Consider the following 16587-nt stretch of genomic DNA (forward strand, 5'->3'; position numbering starts at 1 on the left):
AACTATTATATGTGCCTAGAATGTCACCTGGGGATGAGGGACCAGTAACAGTTTTTACTAACTGGTGCCAGCATACAAGTAATCTGAAATCATGACTCGGGCTATTTAGAAATGTGAGATGTTCAGGAGGACTCTTTTTTAAGATATGAGTATGAAGCAATGTCCTCATTTGAAAAAAAAAAACTAAAACCTTGGAAATGTCCATTAAATTATTTAATAGCCCAATATATTTTGCTTCTCCAGGAAATATTATGCATCTACTAGCTATATCAACTGTGTTGCTTAATTATGCTCTGCAGAAGTTTGCTTTACATTGGATTGTAATTATTACTAACTGTTTCTGCACAATGTAATGTACATTTTAATTGAACATCTTTTGATGTAATAGATGAATTATTGTAGATTAAATAAAATACATTTTATTTAAATATTTGTGTTTTAGTATTTACTATATGTGTTTTATATTTACTGTGTGCGGTGTTTGTAATTTTGTTGCTTTTAGGGGCACCATCCTCTTCTGATACAGAAAATAAAATACCAAAGGTTTACAACTTCAACTACACACAATGATAGACCAGAAAAAGGGTTTATAAAGAACAGATATAAAACAGATTTTTTTTGCTGTTGTTAAATTAGAGTATTTTCAATAGTTGTAGTGCATTGCAAAAGTTTCTTGAAAATGCATCAAACATTTTCAAGACGAGTACACGAATGTCAGGAGACGTTGGCTGGTTCAAGAAAAAATGGTCGACTTCAGCCCATGTGTATGTCAGCTGGTCCAACAAAAGCAAACCAAATGGCTTCTGTCAGACGAGCATACTGGAAAACCAGCAGGCTGAGAGCGCTGACCAGACTGTTATGGAGGGGGGGGGGTGTGCGTCACCCTATCAGAACACAACAGCTCAGTGGGGGAGATTGCTGTACTAACAGCGGACTGTTAATACAGCGGTTTCGACAGGAGCTGTCAGTTGTTTTTCATTCAACCAGGCTTTAGGAAGGATCTGCACCTCAACCAGATTGTTATTGATGGTGATGCTTCTGTTGGAGAGGTCACCCTAACCTGTTTTGACACCAGCGATACAGATAGAAATAAACATAACCTGATAGAGATTCTGACCCTTCCCTGGAGTTACACTTTAAAGTGAAAGTTACAGAGGGGGTCGTTAAACTGTTGGAAAATAAGTAAGAAAACCCAAGTCCAAATTTAGCCTGTTATGTTTTTTGTCAAATAGAACTATCATTCCTAGTTCAACATTTCTTTTTTTATAGTTTTGAAATTCCCCAAAGCACCTTGTCCCCACCTTGCCCCCTAGCAGGTGGTTGTGGTGGTCTGCAGGTGGGGGGCTAATCGGAATCTGAAAGCCCCTTTAAAAAAAAAAAAGATGTCCACGCTTGACTCTGGCTCCAGGCCATCTGACAGCTCCGCCACCTCATGCTGCTAATTAAACTAAGGGGCGGGGCCACCCTGTGACCTTTTTATTTACTTTTTGAGCAATTTTTTGGTAGGGGGTTTCTAGATTCTGAAAAGTCTCCCGCTCTCAGACACCCACAATTACCGGCCAGGTTTGTGGGGAAGAGGCCCTTATATCCATAAACATGAGGACAAGGTGCTTTGGGGGAGCCCCCCTGCCCAAAAGCAACCCCCACATGGGCATGTGGCTTGGTATGGTTTGGGGTTGGGGGGGTTGGTCGTCGTCCCCTTTCCTGGCCAGCTGGGCTGCATGATCAGATAAGGGTCTAGTATGAATCTTAGGGAGGACCCTATGCCATTTTTTTATAATATTTTGGTGTGGGGGTTCCCCTTAAAATCCATACCAGACCCAAAGGGCATTGTATGGACTGGGGGTAACACCACACAATTTTTTCAGTTTATTTTTAATGCCAGCAATTCTTTTCATTACACTCAGCTGTCAGTGGGAAACCCCACTGACAGCTGATGACTTATCAGTTGTTAAGGACACGGGGGCACCAGCTCCTTGACAGCCAACTATTTAAAAATGTTTTTTAAGGACATCGGATACAAATTTTAGAGCCAATCGATATGAAAGACACTTAACTTACCATGTGTTTAAGAGTGTTTCACAAAACAATACCTACAACAAAATCCATGCATACAATGAAAGGACTTAAAGTGATACTAAACACACACTGTTTCATTTACATTCTCTCTTATATTTCTGTATATGGATGATGGCACTGTATTTATTTAAAAAAATAATAATATCTAAGTACCTTTTTCCTAATCGCTATACAGCTGTCACATGACCCAGCTTTTTCCCCAGCATGCCTGCAGGAAAACATAAGCAGGAGGAGCTTCTAGTCTCTGCTGCTGGTCACACGTTCAAAATAAAAAACATTTGTTTGCAAAGTCAACACAAACTATTTGCCTTTAGTAAACAAAACCCCATTAAACTGTAGGGTGAGGTGAATTGAACCTGTGTACATCTGTTTAGTTGCAAGGGAATTTGGAAAAGCGCTTCTTTTACAGGAGTGGATGTTTGAGTGGAAGTGAGTACTTGTGAACCAGTTTATATTGGAAAACCATTTAGGGCAAAACAACAGGTTTAGTTTAATGCCTTCTCCTTGGCAGCACATTTTAAGATGCCATTCTGTTCAGCCACAGCAAATAAGCTGGGAAGCATGTGACTCGCTCCCTTTCTAAGAGATAGTGCTTAGTGATTGGCTCAGAGTTGTCACATGGTTGTGGGAAAGGAGTCCTAAAAGGAAAGGAGTCCTAAGGTTTGGTTAAGCTTTTGGTGGCTCAATGTCGTGGTGGGGAAGCAAAGGAAAGGATGGTATATGCTGCCGGGAGGATTGTGGACATTAGAGTGATTCAGCTTCATTACCTGCATGGTTTGTTTTAAGTGACTGCACAGTTTGGTAAATCAGTGCCCCATGTAGTTAATGTCTAACGTTTTTGGAATTAACACTACTTATTTTTTACACAGAGTTTTCACAGCTGCTATTTAAGGATTGCTAGAAAGCTGAGACATAAGAGCAGAATCAATAAACAGCTTACAAAAAAGGATAACTTTAGGCAAACAACTAATGTAACTGATACTCACCAATGTGTGTTATTTACCAATCCTTTTCTAACCATATGTAATCAACCTGGATGTGCAGTAACTTTTCAACTGAATTCATTGAGGAACAGAAAACCTTAGCAAAATAACTCCTTATTAAAAGTTTTGAATGTTATATAGGTGTGTTATGTTTTTCTCTATTTTTCTGGATGACAGTCCTTTGATTTTTAGCAATTGCTTCAACATATCTTCACCTTGCATTCATCCATATTTTTGTTATATCTTTCACTTCATGCATATGGCATTATTGTAACGTTTGCTTTTTTTAACGACCTGTTGTTTAACTTTCATTGTTTATTTTCCACTCTGGCTAAACTCTTCCTCACTCTTGCTAATGTGTGACGGACTGGCCAAACACAACATTTCCCATGGAGCGCTTCCCCGAAATGTGTTCAGCAGGGTGGGTATGTGGGTAAGGCGCACGTCACTGCTGCTACAGAAAAAAAAATATGGCTAAAATACTGAACTGTTGATTGTCCGTATGTCAAAGTTCATAAAAGTCTGACGCTATTTTACTGAAAAACACAGTCAGAGGTGCCAGTAGAGTTCAGGCCCCAACCCAGATCAGACATCTTATTTCTGCTATTAATGTGTATTAAACTTAATTAAACTTAACCTAAACTTAACAGGTCACATATACAGAAATTTATATCTGATATTAAGCAAAGGCACACTAAATAAAACTGAGCTTACTTCATATGGAGGAGTGCATGGTTTAGAGTTGTATTTAAAAACAATATTATGAACATTTTGGTCTGTACTGTCTTTATGGTTTAGGACGGAAAAAAAAAATAAGTTATCTGTTATTGATTTGAATTGAATCAATATTACTCATCTATGAATTGAACCTTATATGTCACTGACTCTATAGGTTATAAGTATACAATGGGATATGCAGAAGTGATGGGAGTATAGTATAGTATAAATATAACACAATAAAACACAAATAAATTATACAATTTAAATCTGAATGACAGAAAGGAAAAGAGGGGAAAAATACATAACAAAAAAAGAGTATTGAAGCTGGAGATATTTTAGATGGGAGAGATTGGGGTATTAGGGTGGGGGGGTAATAGGGTGGGGGGGGAATAGGGTAGGGGGGGTATTAGGGAGGGGGGGATAGGGTATACTAATATTTTTTTTGGAAATGTAATGTATTAAGTTAAAATGTGGTGTTTTTTATGGAAAATAAATAAAGATATTTAAAAAAAAAAATTACTGACACATAACCATACCACATTGCACTACAACAGCACATTTTATTGTATCATGCCATTACATAAAATTACGAAAATTAGCAAAAGAACATATTACACTGGATTAGCAAATTACCTCCACCAGAAACTACTCAATGTACCATCCAGCAAGAGTTATAGACTACAATAGAAAATCATATTACCCTGCAGAAACATAGATAGGATAAGGTATTATATCAAAAACAAATGACAGTCATGTAAAAAAGTAAGTATACCTCCTGCAAGTTGTTGACTTTTTTTAACATAGCAAACATTATATCTTTACACAAAGCCTACACATTTTATAATTGTGATTTCTATAAGTTATTTTAATGAAAATGCAGATTTTTGATGTGGAAAAAGTAAGTACAACCCCAACATTTACCACCACTTCAAATCCATGAATAAGGCCTCGTACACACGACCGAGTTTTTGGCAAAAACCAGCAAGAAACTTGCTGTTTTTTTTTTTTTACCGAGGAAACCGGTCGTGTGTACACTTTTCGACGAGGAAACTGTCGAGGATCTCGTCGAGCCAAAGAGAGAGCATGTCTTCTTTTTCCTCGACGGCAATGGAGAAATTTGGCTCACCGAGATCCTCGACAGCCTAACAAGGAACTCGACGAGCAAAACGATGTGTTTTGCCCGTCGAGTTTCTCGGTCGTGTGTATGAGGCTTCAGGTGTTCCAGATTATGTGCCAATGATCAGAACCTTTTTTGGAAATACACAGGTGGAACCTGTCTTATTTAAACCTTAGATATCCATGTGCTGGTGTTTTCTTTCCTATTGGCATATGTGGTGTCACCACACCAACATTAAGAGAGCTCTCTAAGGCCCTCAAAAATAAGTTTGTGGGTGCCATTAGGTCTGGCAATGGATTTTTTTTAAAATTTCCAACAAACTTAAAATCAATTATTCCATTATAGAAAGTGTTCTACAAGAGGTGAAGATTTCAAATGTGATTATTTGTCCAGCACTGGTCAGCCCAAGAACTGACCATTTGATGCTAAAAAAGGTCTTCAAGAACCCTGGAATGTCAAGGGCTCTTGCATCCATTCACAGTCATAAAGAGGTTGCAACTACTGACCTGCATGGGAGTTATTCCAGAAAAAAGCCAAGGCTTTTTAAAAAGAATATTTTTACAGTGTGTTTTTGAGCATACAATAAAAAACGAGACTGCCCACAGTAATGTTTGGAGCAAAATGTGTAATGTAGGGGCTGTGGATTTCAATTTGACTGGGATTCAAAAATAGAAAGGATTAAAACCTTTTGAGTCTGCTCTTCATCAATATATGGCATTGCACATGTCCCCAGCAAAAGTATTTAGGGTATTTGTAAGTCAAGAGCGCAAGAGCAATAAAATATGTTCAATAGATAGTTTATGAAAAATAATATAAATTTCAGGAGCTCAAAACTCCCCCTTCCCTAAAGCTAGAAAAACAAATCAAAGAAAAATCATATGAGCCAGATGTGTAAGAATTCAAGTATGGATCAACATAAAGTAGTAAAAATTAGGTGCCCAAAATGAAATCACCACAATATCTCCAATGCTAAAAAATAGTCAGGGTGGCGTGGCTTGCAGTTCATGGAGTAAACAGCGTGGTGTGATCGCTTTTCTCCTGCTTCAACTATCGTGATCTAGCCCCGTTATACCTCTCCTGCTCAGCAAAGAGCCCTGCAATGTGATATATCCTCTGGTGCCTGTAATCCAGCAATGGACATGTCCTGGAGAGGAGGTAAAGACTCCCAGCAAGCGGTGGACCATGCGGGACAAGATGGAGCCCTCTCCCAGCAGCTTAAGAGGCTGCCATGAAACTCCTCTCCAAAATGCCTGGCAAGGACATTCCTTACAAAACTGCATCTCTCCTCCTAGAACCTACTGATCAAGAGTCCCTGCATGAGGACCCAGAAGCTCTCTAGCCTGAGGCCCCCGGATGCTGCACCTATGTGGGACACATTAAGTAATCCTTCCCCTGCTGGTACACTCCATGCTGTGGGTATACAGGAAAAGACAGAGGAAGAAAATCCTGTTTCTTTCATGGAATATTGTCTCCTTTCTACATTTGGCAAAGAATCTTTCTCCTCTGTGTTTGCTATGGAAAGAGCTCACAGAGCCCCCCCCCCCCCCCCCAAGCTGCCAAAACCTGCAGAGCCTCCTAGGCCATTCCTTTTCAAGTTGTTACATTTTGAAGGGCCGGGATGCTATACTTTTTCAGTCCAGAACCAAAGGCAAGCTTAAGAAGATGGATAATGTGTGCATATCATTTTATCCTGATTTCTCTGCTGACCTTCAACGCGGAGGGCCAAATTTACAGAGGTAAAAAAGTGTGGTTGGAACATGAGTGGCCTTTTTTCTGTCTAACATATGTTATCTCTTTTTTTATGGCTAATGTACATACCCTGATATCACGGAATGTTCGGGGGCTGGGTTATGGAGTGAAACAGGTGGCTTTTTTCTCTACTGTGAAAGCCCACAAACCAGCGGTGGTGTGCTTGCAGGAAACACATCTACATGCTAACTCTGAATCTGTACTTAAACACCACAACTACCCTACCCAGTTCCACTCCACACACACTGCCTACTCCAGAGGTGTCAGTATTCTCGTATCATAGCAAACATATATGTCCCTACACCCTTCCCTCTCGATAGCCTGAAATGCTTGGCGCAATTTATCGCTTCATACTCCAATATCCCTATTTGGGTGTTGGGTAACTTCAATAATGTAATGGGTAAACAGATGGATACGTTTTCATGCAGATATAGCGGTAGTCCTTAGTCGGGGGGGGGTTCAACCCCATTTGCTCGACTACTTAATGAGATAGGCTTGAGAGAAGTTTGGAGAGACAAAAATCAGAATGTAAGGTGCTTTTGTGCTATTCAACATCATATAAGTGTCTATCACATATAGATATGTGCTTGGGTGATGCCTTGACACACCAGATGGTTGACTCTGCAATGTATGCCCCTTGAAACATCTCTGACCATTCCCTTCTTAGTGGTAAAGTCTCACACTCACAAAAATAGGTTGTGGAAAGTAAATCCCTTTTGGTTTGCTCTTTTTCCAGCCTCCAATCTCATTCCAAAAGCAATCCTGGAGTTTTTGGAATACAATCGAGGTACAGCCAGGCCCGTGGTGTTCTGAGACGCCCTTAAGGCCCATATGCGATGGATAATTATTACCCAAATATCTGCCATTAAAACTAAAACTAAAGAATGGGAGAACCTAGTGCTAAGCAGAGCTGCTAAGGCGGAAGAGCTATATGTGGGTGGAAGCCCATGCACTTTATCAGCAGGTTTCCACTAATGTGGCGGAAAATAAGAGATTTTTTATGCAGCAGTGATACTCTAATGAAGGGAAAAACATGGTACATTTTCTAGCAGTGATAGCTAGGGCCCAACAAGGAGTACACCACATCGAAGCCATCCAAACTGTAGATGGTCAATGATCAGGAGCAGATCTCTGCAGTATTCTCGCACCTTTCCAAGATTTATACACTTCCAATGGGGCATCATACGAAGGAGACGATTGATCACTTTTTGGATCAAAGCTCCCTTCCATGCATCTCAAAAAATAATTTTGATGTGCTCAATGCCCCAATTAAACTTGAGGAACTCTCCTTAGCGGTTGCGCAGATGGCCAATAGGGATGAGCCGAACATACCCGGGTTCGGTTCGCACCAGAACGTTCGAACAGACCGCGGGTTCGCGCGAACATTTAGAACCCCATTGAAGTCTATGGGACTCAAACGTTCCAATTCAAAAACGATCATTTTAAAGACCAATATTCAATTTAATGTTGGAAAACGTCTTTCAGAACCCGGGTCTTGCCCCAGGGAACATGTATCAATGGAAAAAAATATTTTAAAAACGGCCGTTTTTCCGGAGCAGCGATTTTAATGATGTTTAAAGTGAAAAAAAAAATATGAAAAATTCCTTCAAATATCACACCTGCTGTGTGTCTATAGTAGTGGCACGTGTTTAGAAATGTCCCTGCACAACATGAAATTATTATAAGAACAAAGTAATTTAATACTGCTTGAGCACGTGCTGTGTGGGAACAATATCTCGATTATTTTAGGGGTGGTGGGGGGGGCATTATTTTTTTGGGAAAGCAAAATTGTAGAAAAAAGGGCACCCCTCAAACATACTGTAATTGTAGCGCAACAAAGAGCCACATGCAAAGTATTGCATCAAAAATTGTTATCAGACGCCCCTGTTACACAGAGGCAGAACAATTTGTCCGTAGGCACAACACAACACTGCAACCCCTCCCAATATCTGTAATTGGAGCGCAACAAAGAGCCACGTGCAAAGTATTGCATCAAAAATTGTTATTAGATGCCCCTGTTACACGGGGGCAGAAAAATTAGGCCTTAGGCCACGTGCAAAGTATTGCATCAAAAATTGTTATCAGACGCCCCTGTTACACAGAGGCAGAAAAATGTGTCCGTAGGCACAACACAACACTGCAACCCATCCCAATATCTGTAATTGGAGCGCAACAAGGAGCCACGTGCAAAGTATTGCATCAAAAATTGTTATTAGACGCCCCTGTTACACAGGGGCAGAAAAATTAGGCCTTAGGCCACGTGCAAAGTATTGCATCAAAAATTGTTATCAGACGCCCCTGTTACACAGAGGCAGAAAAATTTGTCCGTAGGCACACCACAACACTGCAACCCCTGACAATATCTGTAATTGGAGCGCAACAAGGAGCCACGTGCAAAGTATTGCATCAAAAATTGTTTGATAAGTAGCAATTGTTTCACTTGTAGTGCCTTAGAAAGACCTGCTACATATATTGCTTCTAAACATTGCTGTATTTACCTCTGGGTTATTGGATACTAAGATACTGCTTGGGACTGACTGTTGTGCCTGTTGGCTGTTTGCTGTGGAGTATCTTAAAGGAACATACACTCTCAAATTAGCTGAGCTATAAGTGCCTCTCCTATGCAAATATTAGTTGTTATCACAATTCCTATTTAGTATGTGCTTGACATAAGTTCTTACTTGCTTATGGGCCCATGCCCTAAGTTACTGAACATGTTCGCCTTAACTTTCCTATGCTAAGGGTTGACAGTATTCATACCAACACCCTTAGTGGCCGAATGTTTATCTGTATGTTAAAGGTGATATGATGTAGAGCACACCTCAAAATTTCAAGTCCTGAGCTACTAGCCAGGCCTCAAGAGTTACTCGCCACCAGGTGCCCCACCTAATTCATACACTGCCCTGCGCCTAATTGCACCCGTAAACACGCCCTCATAGATTATCTCATGGAATGACACTGTTAAATGTTTTATGCAGAATCAAGTTACAAAATTAAATATTACCAACAACAACTTTAACAAAATGGGACAGGGCACTGGGGTCAGACCAGAGGGGACAGGGCACTGGGGTCAGACCAGAGGGGACAGGGCACTGGGGTCAGACCAGAGGGGACAGGGCACTGGGGTCAGACCAGAGGGGACAGGGCACTGGGGTCAGACCAGAGGGGACAGGGCACTAGAACTGGGTCTCTTCCCCATTCTCTTGCTGTCTCCTCTGCAACTCCCATCCATCCTCTCTCTCTCTCTCCCATTCATCTCATCATCAGGAGCCTGTGTGTGCGGCTCCACGCTTGCATGTCCCCACTTCCCCCTTTTATTCAGGCTGGCAGAGAGGAGAGGAGCTGCAGCACAGCGGGAGGGAGTACAATCCAGCGCTGAGATCCACATAACTGCACAGCCATTGACACCATAGCACAGCGCACACTGACACCGCACAGCACACATTGAGACCAGTCTGCTCACAGTGCTCAGGCTGAACTGCTGGACACCTACATAGAGCACAAGGAGAAGAAAACTGTACAAACTAGAAGGCTGCTGCTCTCATGTCAGGGCAACTTTCAGTGAGCGCTGCACCAGAGTGGTAATTTTCGCAATCCTCCACCTCACGCATTACTTTCTGCTCTCCAGCTACATTGGTCGGGGGAGGGGGGCAGGCTCAGAGAGGTCATACTGTTAGGTCCCATGGCTTAATAAAAATTGTAAGGAGAGCACCTGTGTACTGCTCTGCCTGTGCGTGGTTCACCAGACTACTTTTTTCCGAGCATGCACCTTTCCTCTTCGGCCGCCAATCTCATCGGGACTCTAAGTGTAGGCACAGATTGGAGGAAGATTGGTCATGTAGCCCTGTCATCACTCACTAATTTTGAGGGCTGATGTAGAGAACCCCCTAACTTCTGTTCTCTGATTGGAGTGACGTCTGGGGTCCGATACTGTTAATCATTTACATACAGCAGTGCATTGGAATCTTTTCGTGCATTATAATCTTTTAACGCTAGGAGTTGGACGCATGTTGTAATACCTCCGCCCTTAGAAGTTCAACGCATTCATATATGTGAGAGAGATGATGTAGTGACCCCCCAAACTCCTGATCTCTGATTGGAGTGACGCCTGGGGCCTAGTACTGAAATCTCACATAGAGACGTGCATTGAAATCATTGCTATCCGCAGTTGTTGTTCACTCCCGTTCACCATAGCCGTTACACCTGCTGCCCAGTCGCTGAAGGGATGGGATCATGCTCTGCTTCAGTATGTCACAGTACATGTTGGCATTCATGGTTCCCCCTATGAACTGTAGCTCCCCAGTACCAGCAGCACTTATGCACCCCCAGACCATGACACCCCCACCACAATGCGTGACTGTAGGCAAGATACACTTGTAATTGGTTGCCGCCACACATGCTTGACACTATCTGAACCAAAAAAAATTATATTGGTCTCATCAGACCACAGGACATGGTTTCAGTAATCCATATCCTTAGTCTGCTTGTCTTCAGCAAACTGTTTGCGGACTTTCTTATGCATCATCTTTAGAAGAGGCTTCCTTCTGGAACGACAGCCATGCAGACCAATTTGATGCAGTGTGCGATGTATGGTCTGAGCACTAACAGGCTGACCCTTCACTCCTTCAACTCCTTCAACCTCTGCAGCAATGCTGGTAGCACTTATGCGTCTATTTCCCAAAGACAACCTCTGGATATGAAGCTGAGCAAGTGCACTCAACTTCTTTGGTCGACCATGGCAGTCCTGTTCTGAGTGGAAACTGTCCTTTTAAACCTCTGTGTGGTCTTGGCCACAGTGCTGCAGCTCAGTTTTAGGGTCTTAGCAATCTTCTTATAGCCTAGGCCATCTTTATGTAGAGGAATTCTTTTTTACAGATCAGCATTTCTGAGAGGACTGGGAGAAATCAGCTTGGGATAGATGCAGAGTTAGTCTGGAAGACTGTTGTGGAATGGGCAGGAGAAAGGGGCAGCTGCAGCCAGGTGGACTGGTAGTGCCTAAAGAGGTGGAACTGGGAGCAGTAGCCACAGATAGAACAGCTGTGCGCTAGGATTTTCTTTGCTACACCAAAGGGGCTCGCCGGCCTTGCCAGTAAGGGGCATTTCCTATTAGTCTAACTGAGCCTTGTGTTAGACTACTGATGCTGTGATAGTATTAAAATATGATGAACTTAACTATAATCAAAATGTACTGAATATATAATGAAATATAGAAATCTTTATTTAAAGTAATGTCTTTCAAGTTCTGTCCTATGGAATGAAAATTGTGACTAAACCCAAACAGGGGATCTGAGAACCTGAAATATATTGTTTAAAGCTGAACTCCTGGAAAACAGCTAAATCCACAGATGAAATACCTATAAAGCAGCTGTTTTAGCTGCCAAAGGATTTGTATTTATGTCCTTCCATTGCGGTTATTTACACAGCCCTGTCAGACAGCACAGCCAGGAGGAGAATACCACTTTCTCTATTACATTTAGGATAATTAGTTAGTGTCATTCCCAATCCCAGACTGTTGACTGAACAGTAGGGATGAGCTCCGCGTTCGATTCGAACGTATGTTCGACTCGAACATCGGTCGTTCGATCGTTCGTCGAAACTCGAACAAAACGGGTCGTTCGCGCCAAATTCGAGTGACGCAAAACGTCCCATAATTCACTGGGGCGTTGAGCGCTGATGATTGGCCAAGCATGCTGTATGACCCGCATGCTTGGCCAATCACAGCGCTCAAAAAACGAAGAGCCATAATTGGCCAAAGCCAGGGTGGCTTTGGCCAATTATTGTTTAGGGGGATTAGTACACGCCCCCCACTATAAAAGGCAGCCTGCACGGCTGCCTAGTGTAGTGTGTTGGCGGTTCTAGAGAAGATCAGTCAGTCAGACAGAGAGAGATAGAGAGATAGAGACACAGTGTCTTAACCAGATAGATAGATAGATAGATAGATAGATAGATAGATAGATAGATAGATAGAGTAGGAAGTGTAGTCAGTATAGTTAAAAGTACAGTTTGTAGAGAATATATTCACATCCTTAGGCGTTGTCAATATATTTATAAACTGTACAGCTCAGCTAGTTTATCTATCAGGCAGGAGATTGTTCTACATGCAGCGCTCTAACGTGTTGTATTGCCTGCATTAGGGATTTACTTTAAATATAATTATTCTGTGTTATTTAACGTGTGCTAGTTAATTGCACACACAGACGCATTACCTGTTACTGCACGTGTGCAATTTATTTGCACAGAAGCGCAGTCGCTGTTAATGCAACTGGGCTATTGAATTGCACAGAAACGCAGTCGCTATTACTGCGTGCGTGCTGTTTAATAGCAACTAAAGGCAGTTGGTGTCACTGCGTGCGTGCTGTTAAATCGCATTTGAACGCAGTCGCTATTACTGCGTGCGTGCTGTTTAATAGCAACTAAAGGCAGTTGGTGTCACTGCGTGCGTGCTGTTAAATCGCATTTGACCGCAGTCGCTATTACTGCGTGCGTGCTGTTTAATAGCAACTAAAGGCAGTTGGTGTCACTGCGTGCGTGCTGTTAAATCGCATTTGACCGCAGTCGCTATTACTGCGTGCGTGCTGTTTAATAGCAACTAAAGGCAGTTGGTGTCACTGCGTGCGTGCTGTTAAATCGCATTTGACCGCAGTCGCTATTACTGCGTGCGTGCTGTTTAATAGCAACTAAAGGCAGTTGGTGTCACTGCGTGCGTGCTGTTAAATCGCATTTGACCGCAGTCGCTATTACTGCGTGCGTGCTGTTTAATAGCAACTAAAGGCAGTTGGTGTCACTGCGTGCGTGCTGTTAAATCGCATTTGACCGCAGTCGCTATTACTGCGTGCGTGCTGTTTAATAGCAACTAAAGGCAGTTGGTGTCACTGCGTGCGTGCTGTTAAATCGCATTTGACCGCAGTCGCTATTACTGCGTGCGTGCTGTTTAATAGCAACTAAAGGCAGTTGGTGTCACTGCGTGCGTGCTGTTAAATCGCATTTGACCGCAGTCGCTATTACTGCGTGCGTGCTGTTTAATAGCAACTAAAGGCAGTTGGTGTCACTGCGTGCGTGCTGTTAAATCGCATTTGAACGCAGTCGCTATTACTGCGTGCGTGCTGTTTAATAGCAACTAAAGGCAGTTGGTGTCACTGCGTGCGTGCTGTTAAATCGCATTTGACCGCAGTCGCTATTACTGCGTGCGTGCTGTTTAATAGCAACTAAAGGCAGTTGGTGTCACTGCGTGCGTGCTGTTAAATCGCATTTGACCGCAGTCGCTATTACTGCGTGCGTGCTGTTTAATAGCAACTAAAGGCAGTTGGTGTCACTGCGTGCGTGCTGTTAAATCGCATTTGACCGCAGTCGCTATTACTGCGTGCGTGCTGTTTAATAGCAACTAAAGGCAGTTGGTGTCACTGCGTGCGTGCTGTTAAATCGCATTTGACCGCAGTCGCTATTACTGCGTGCGTGCTGTTTAATAGCAACTAAAGGCAGTTGGTGTCACTGCGTGCGTGCTGTTAAATCGCATTTGACCGCAGTCGCTATTACTGCGTGCGTGCTGTTTAATAGCAACTAAAGGCAGTTGGTGTCACTGCGTGCGTGCTGTTAAATCGCATTTGACCGCAGTCGCTATTACTGCGTGCGTGCTGTTTAATAGCAACTAAAGGCAGTTGGTGTCACTGCGTGCGTGCTGTTAAATCGCATTTGACCGCAGTCGCTATTACTGCGTGCGTGCTGTTTAATAGCAACTAAAGGCAGTTGGTGTCACTGCGTGCGTGCTGTTAAATCGCATTTGAACGCAGTCGCTATTACTGCGTGCGTGCTGTTTAATAGCAACTAAAGGCAGTTGGTGTCACTGCGGCTATTTTGTTACTTTACACTTGAGCCAAGTCGCTCTTACTGTGTGGTTGCTGTTTAATACCATCTGAAAGCAGTTGGTGTGACAGCGACTATTTTGTTACTTTACACTTGAACCAAGTCGCTCTTACTGTGTGATTGCTGTTTAATACCATCTGAACGCAGTCGGTGTGACAGCGACTATTTTGTTACTTTACACTTGAGCCAAGTCGCTCTTACTGTGTGGTTGCTGTTTAATACCATCTGAACGCAGTTGGTGTGACAGCGACTATTTTGTTACTTTACACTTGAGCCAAGTCGCTCTTACTGTGTGGTTGCTGTTTAATACCATCTGAACGCAGTTGGTGTGACAGCGACTATTTTGTTACTTTACACTTGAACCAAGTCGCTCTTACTGTGTGATTGCTGTTTAATACCATCTGAACGCAGTCGGTGTGACAGCGACTACTTTGTTACTTTACACTTGAGCCAAGTCGCTCTTACTGTGTGGTTGCTGTTTAATACCATCTGAACGCAGTCGGTGTGACAGCGACTATTTTGTTACATAACACCTGAACGCATAACTATGGCTGGAAGGACAAAGAGAGGCAGAGAGTCACGAGGGCAAGCAGGCTCTGCATCTAGAGGTAACGCTGGTGATGGATGTGGTGCATCCTCTTTAGCACGTGGCCGTGGCCGCTCGTCCTTCTTTTCGGGAGCTGGCCGTGTTGAGCCTCAACATGCTGAGAAATTAGTTGAGTGGATGACCAAGCCGTCCTCATCCTCCTCATCCTCTCTCACACAGACTGATTATAGTTTGTCTGGCAAAGCAGCTGCCAAGGCGTCCTCCACCCTCTGCACAATGGGATCACACAATCCTTCCCTAGTCCCACCGTGTCCTCCTGAGGAGTCCCCCGAACTGTTTCAACACAGTGTTGGGTACATGCTAGCTGAAGATGCACAGCGTTTTGAAGACTCCGATGACGGAACACTGATAGAGGAAGGCATTGATGTGAGCCCAGGGAGAGGGGGTGGCCGAGAGGGACAACAATCTGGGAGTGATGTTCCCCCAGCTGGAGCATACTGCCAGGTTGTCGCCAGTGATGATGAGGAGGGAGGGGATGATGAGGTCATTGACTCTACCTGGGTGCCTGGTAGGAGAGAGGAGGAGGAGGAAGAGGACGAGGCACAGGCACATCTTCAAAGAGGCAGGAAGCCCTCCAGGGGTCAGCTTAAGGGCAGTACACCAACTGCATTACGTGGCGCTGCTGTGTCTCAACGGTACAGCAAAAGTTCTTTGTTGTGGGCCTTTTTTGAAACCTGTCCATCAGATGCTACCTTTGCTGTTTGCAACATATGTCTCAAGCGTATCTCGCGTGGCCAAAACATCACCCGCTTGGGCACCACATGCTTGTCCAGACATATGTCGACCTGCCATGCAGCTCGTTGGCAGGCATACCAGAAAGACCCACACCAAAGACCAAAGCGGTCCTCCCCTTGCCCTTCTGTGACCTCAAACCCCACTAGACCCCTAGTCCTCTCTGCAGCCTGCACCGAAGGTGTAGAAATAGGTGTGTCACAACGTAGTAGTGGTAGTACATCCGGCCAATCTACTGATATTACCAGACAAATTTCCCTGCCCCAGCTGCTGCAGCGCCGAAAGAAGTACGCTCCCAGCCATCCACATGCCCAGCGGTTGAATGCTAGCTTAGCAAAATTGCTAGCACTTCAACTGCTACCTTTTCAGTTGGTAGATTCTGCCCCCTTCCGTGAGTTTGTGGAATGTGCAGTACCTCAGTGGCAAGTACCCAAACGCCACTTTTTTTCACGGAAGGCGATTCCGGCTCTCTACCGGCATGTGGAAGGCAATGTCCATACCTCTCTGGACAGGGCGGTCAGTGGTAAGGTGCATCTTACCGCTGACTCATGGTCCAGCAGGCATGGACAGGGACGTTACCTGTCTTTTACGGCCCATTGGGTGACTCTGCTGGCAGCTGGGAAGGGCGCAGGTCAAGGCACAGTAGTTTTGGAGGTTGTTCCACCACCACGCCTCCAAAACACTACAACTGCTTGTGACACACCTCTCTCCTCCACCCCCTCCTCTTCTTCTTCCTCTGT

Source organism: Rana temporaria, chromosome 5 (genome assembly GCF_905171775.1).
Source record: "Rana temporaria chromosome 5, aRanTem1.1, whole genome shotgun sequence".
Taxonomy (NCBI): Eukaryota; Metazoa; Chordata; class Amphibia; order Anura; family Ranidae; genus Rana; species Rana temporaria.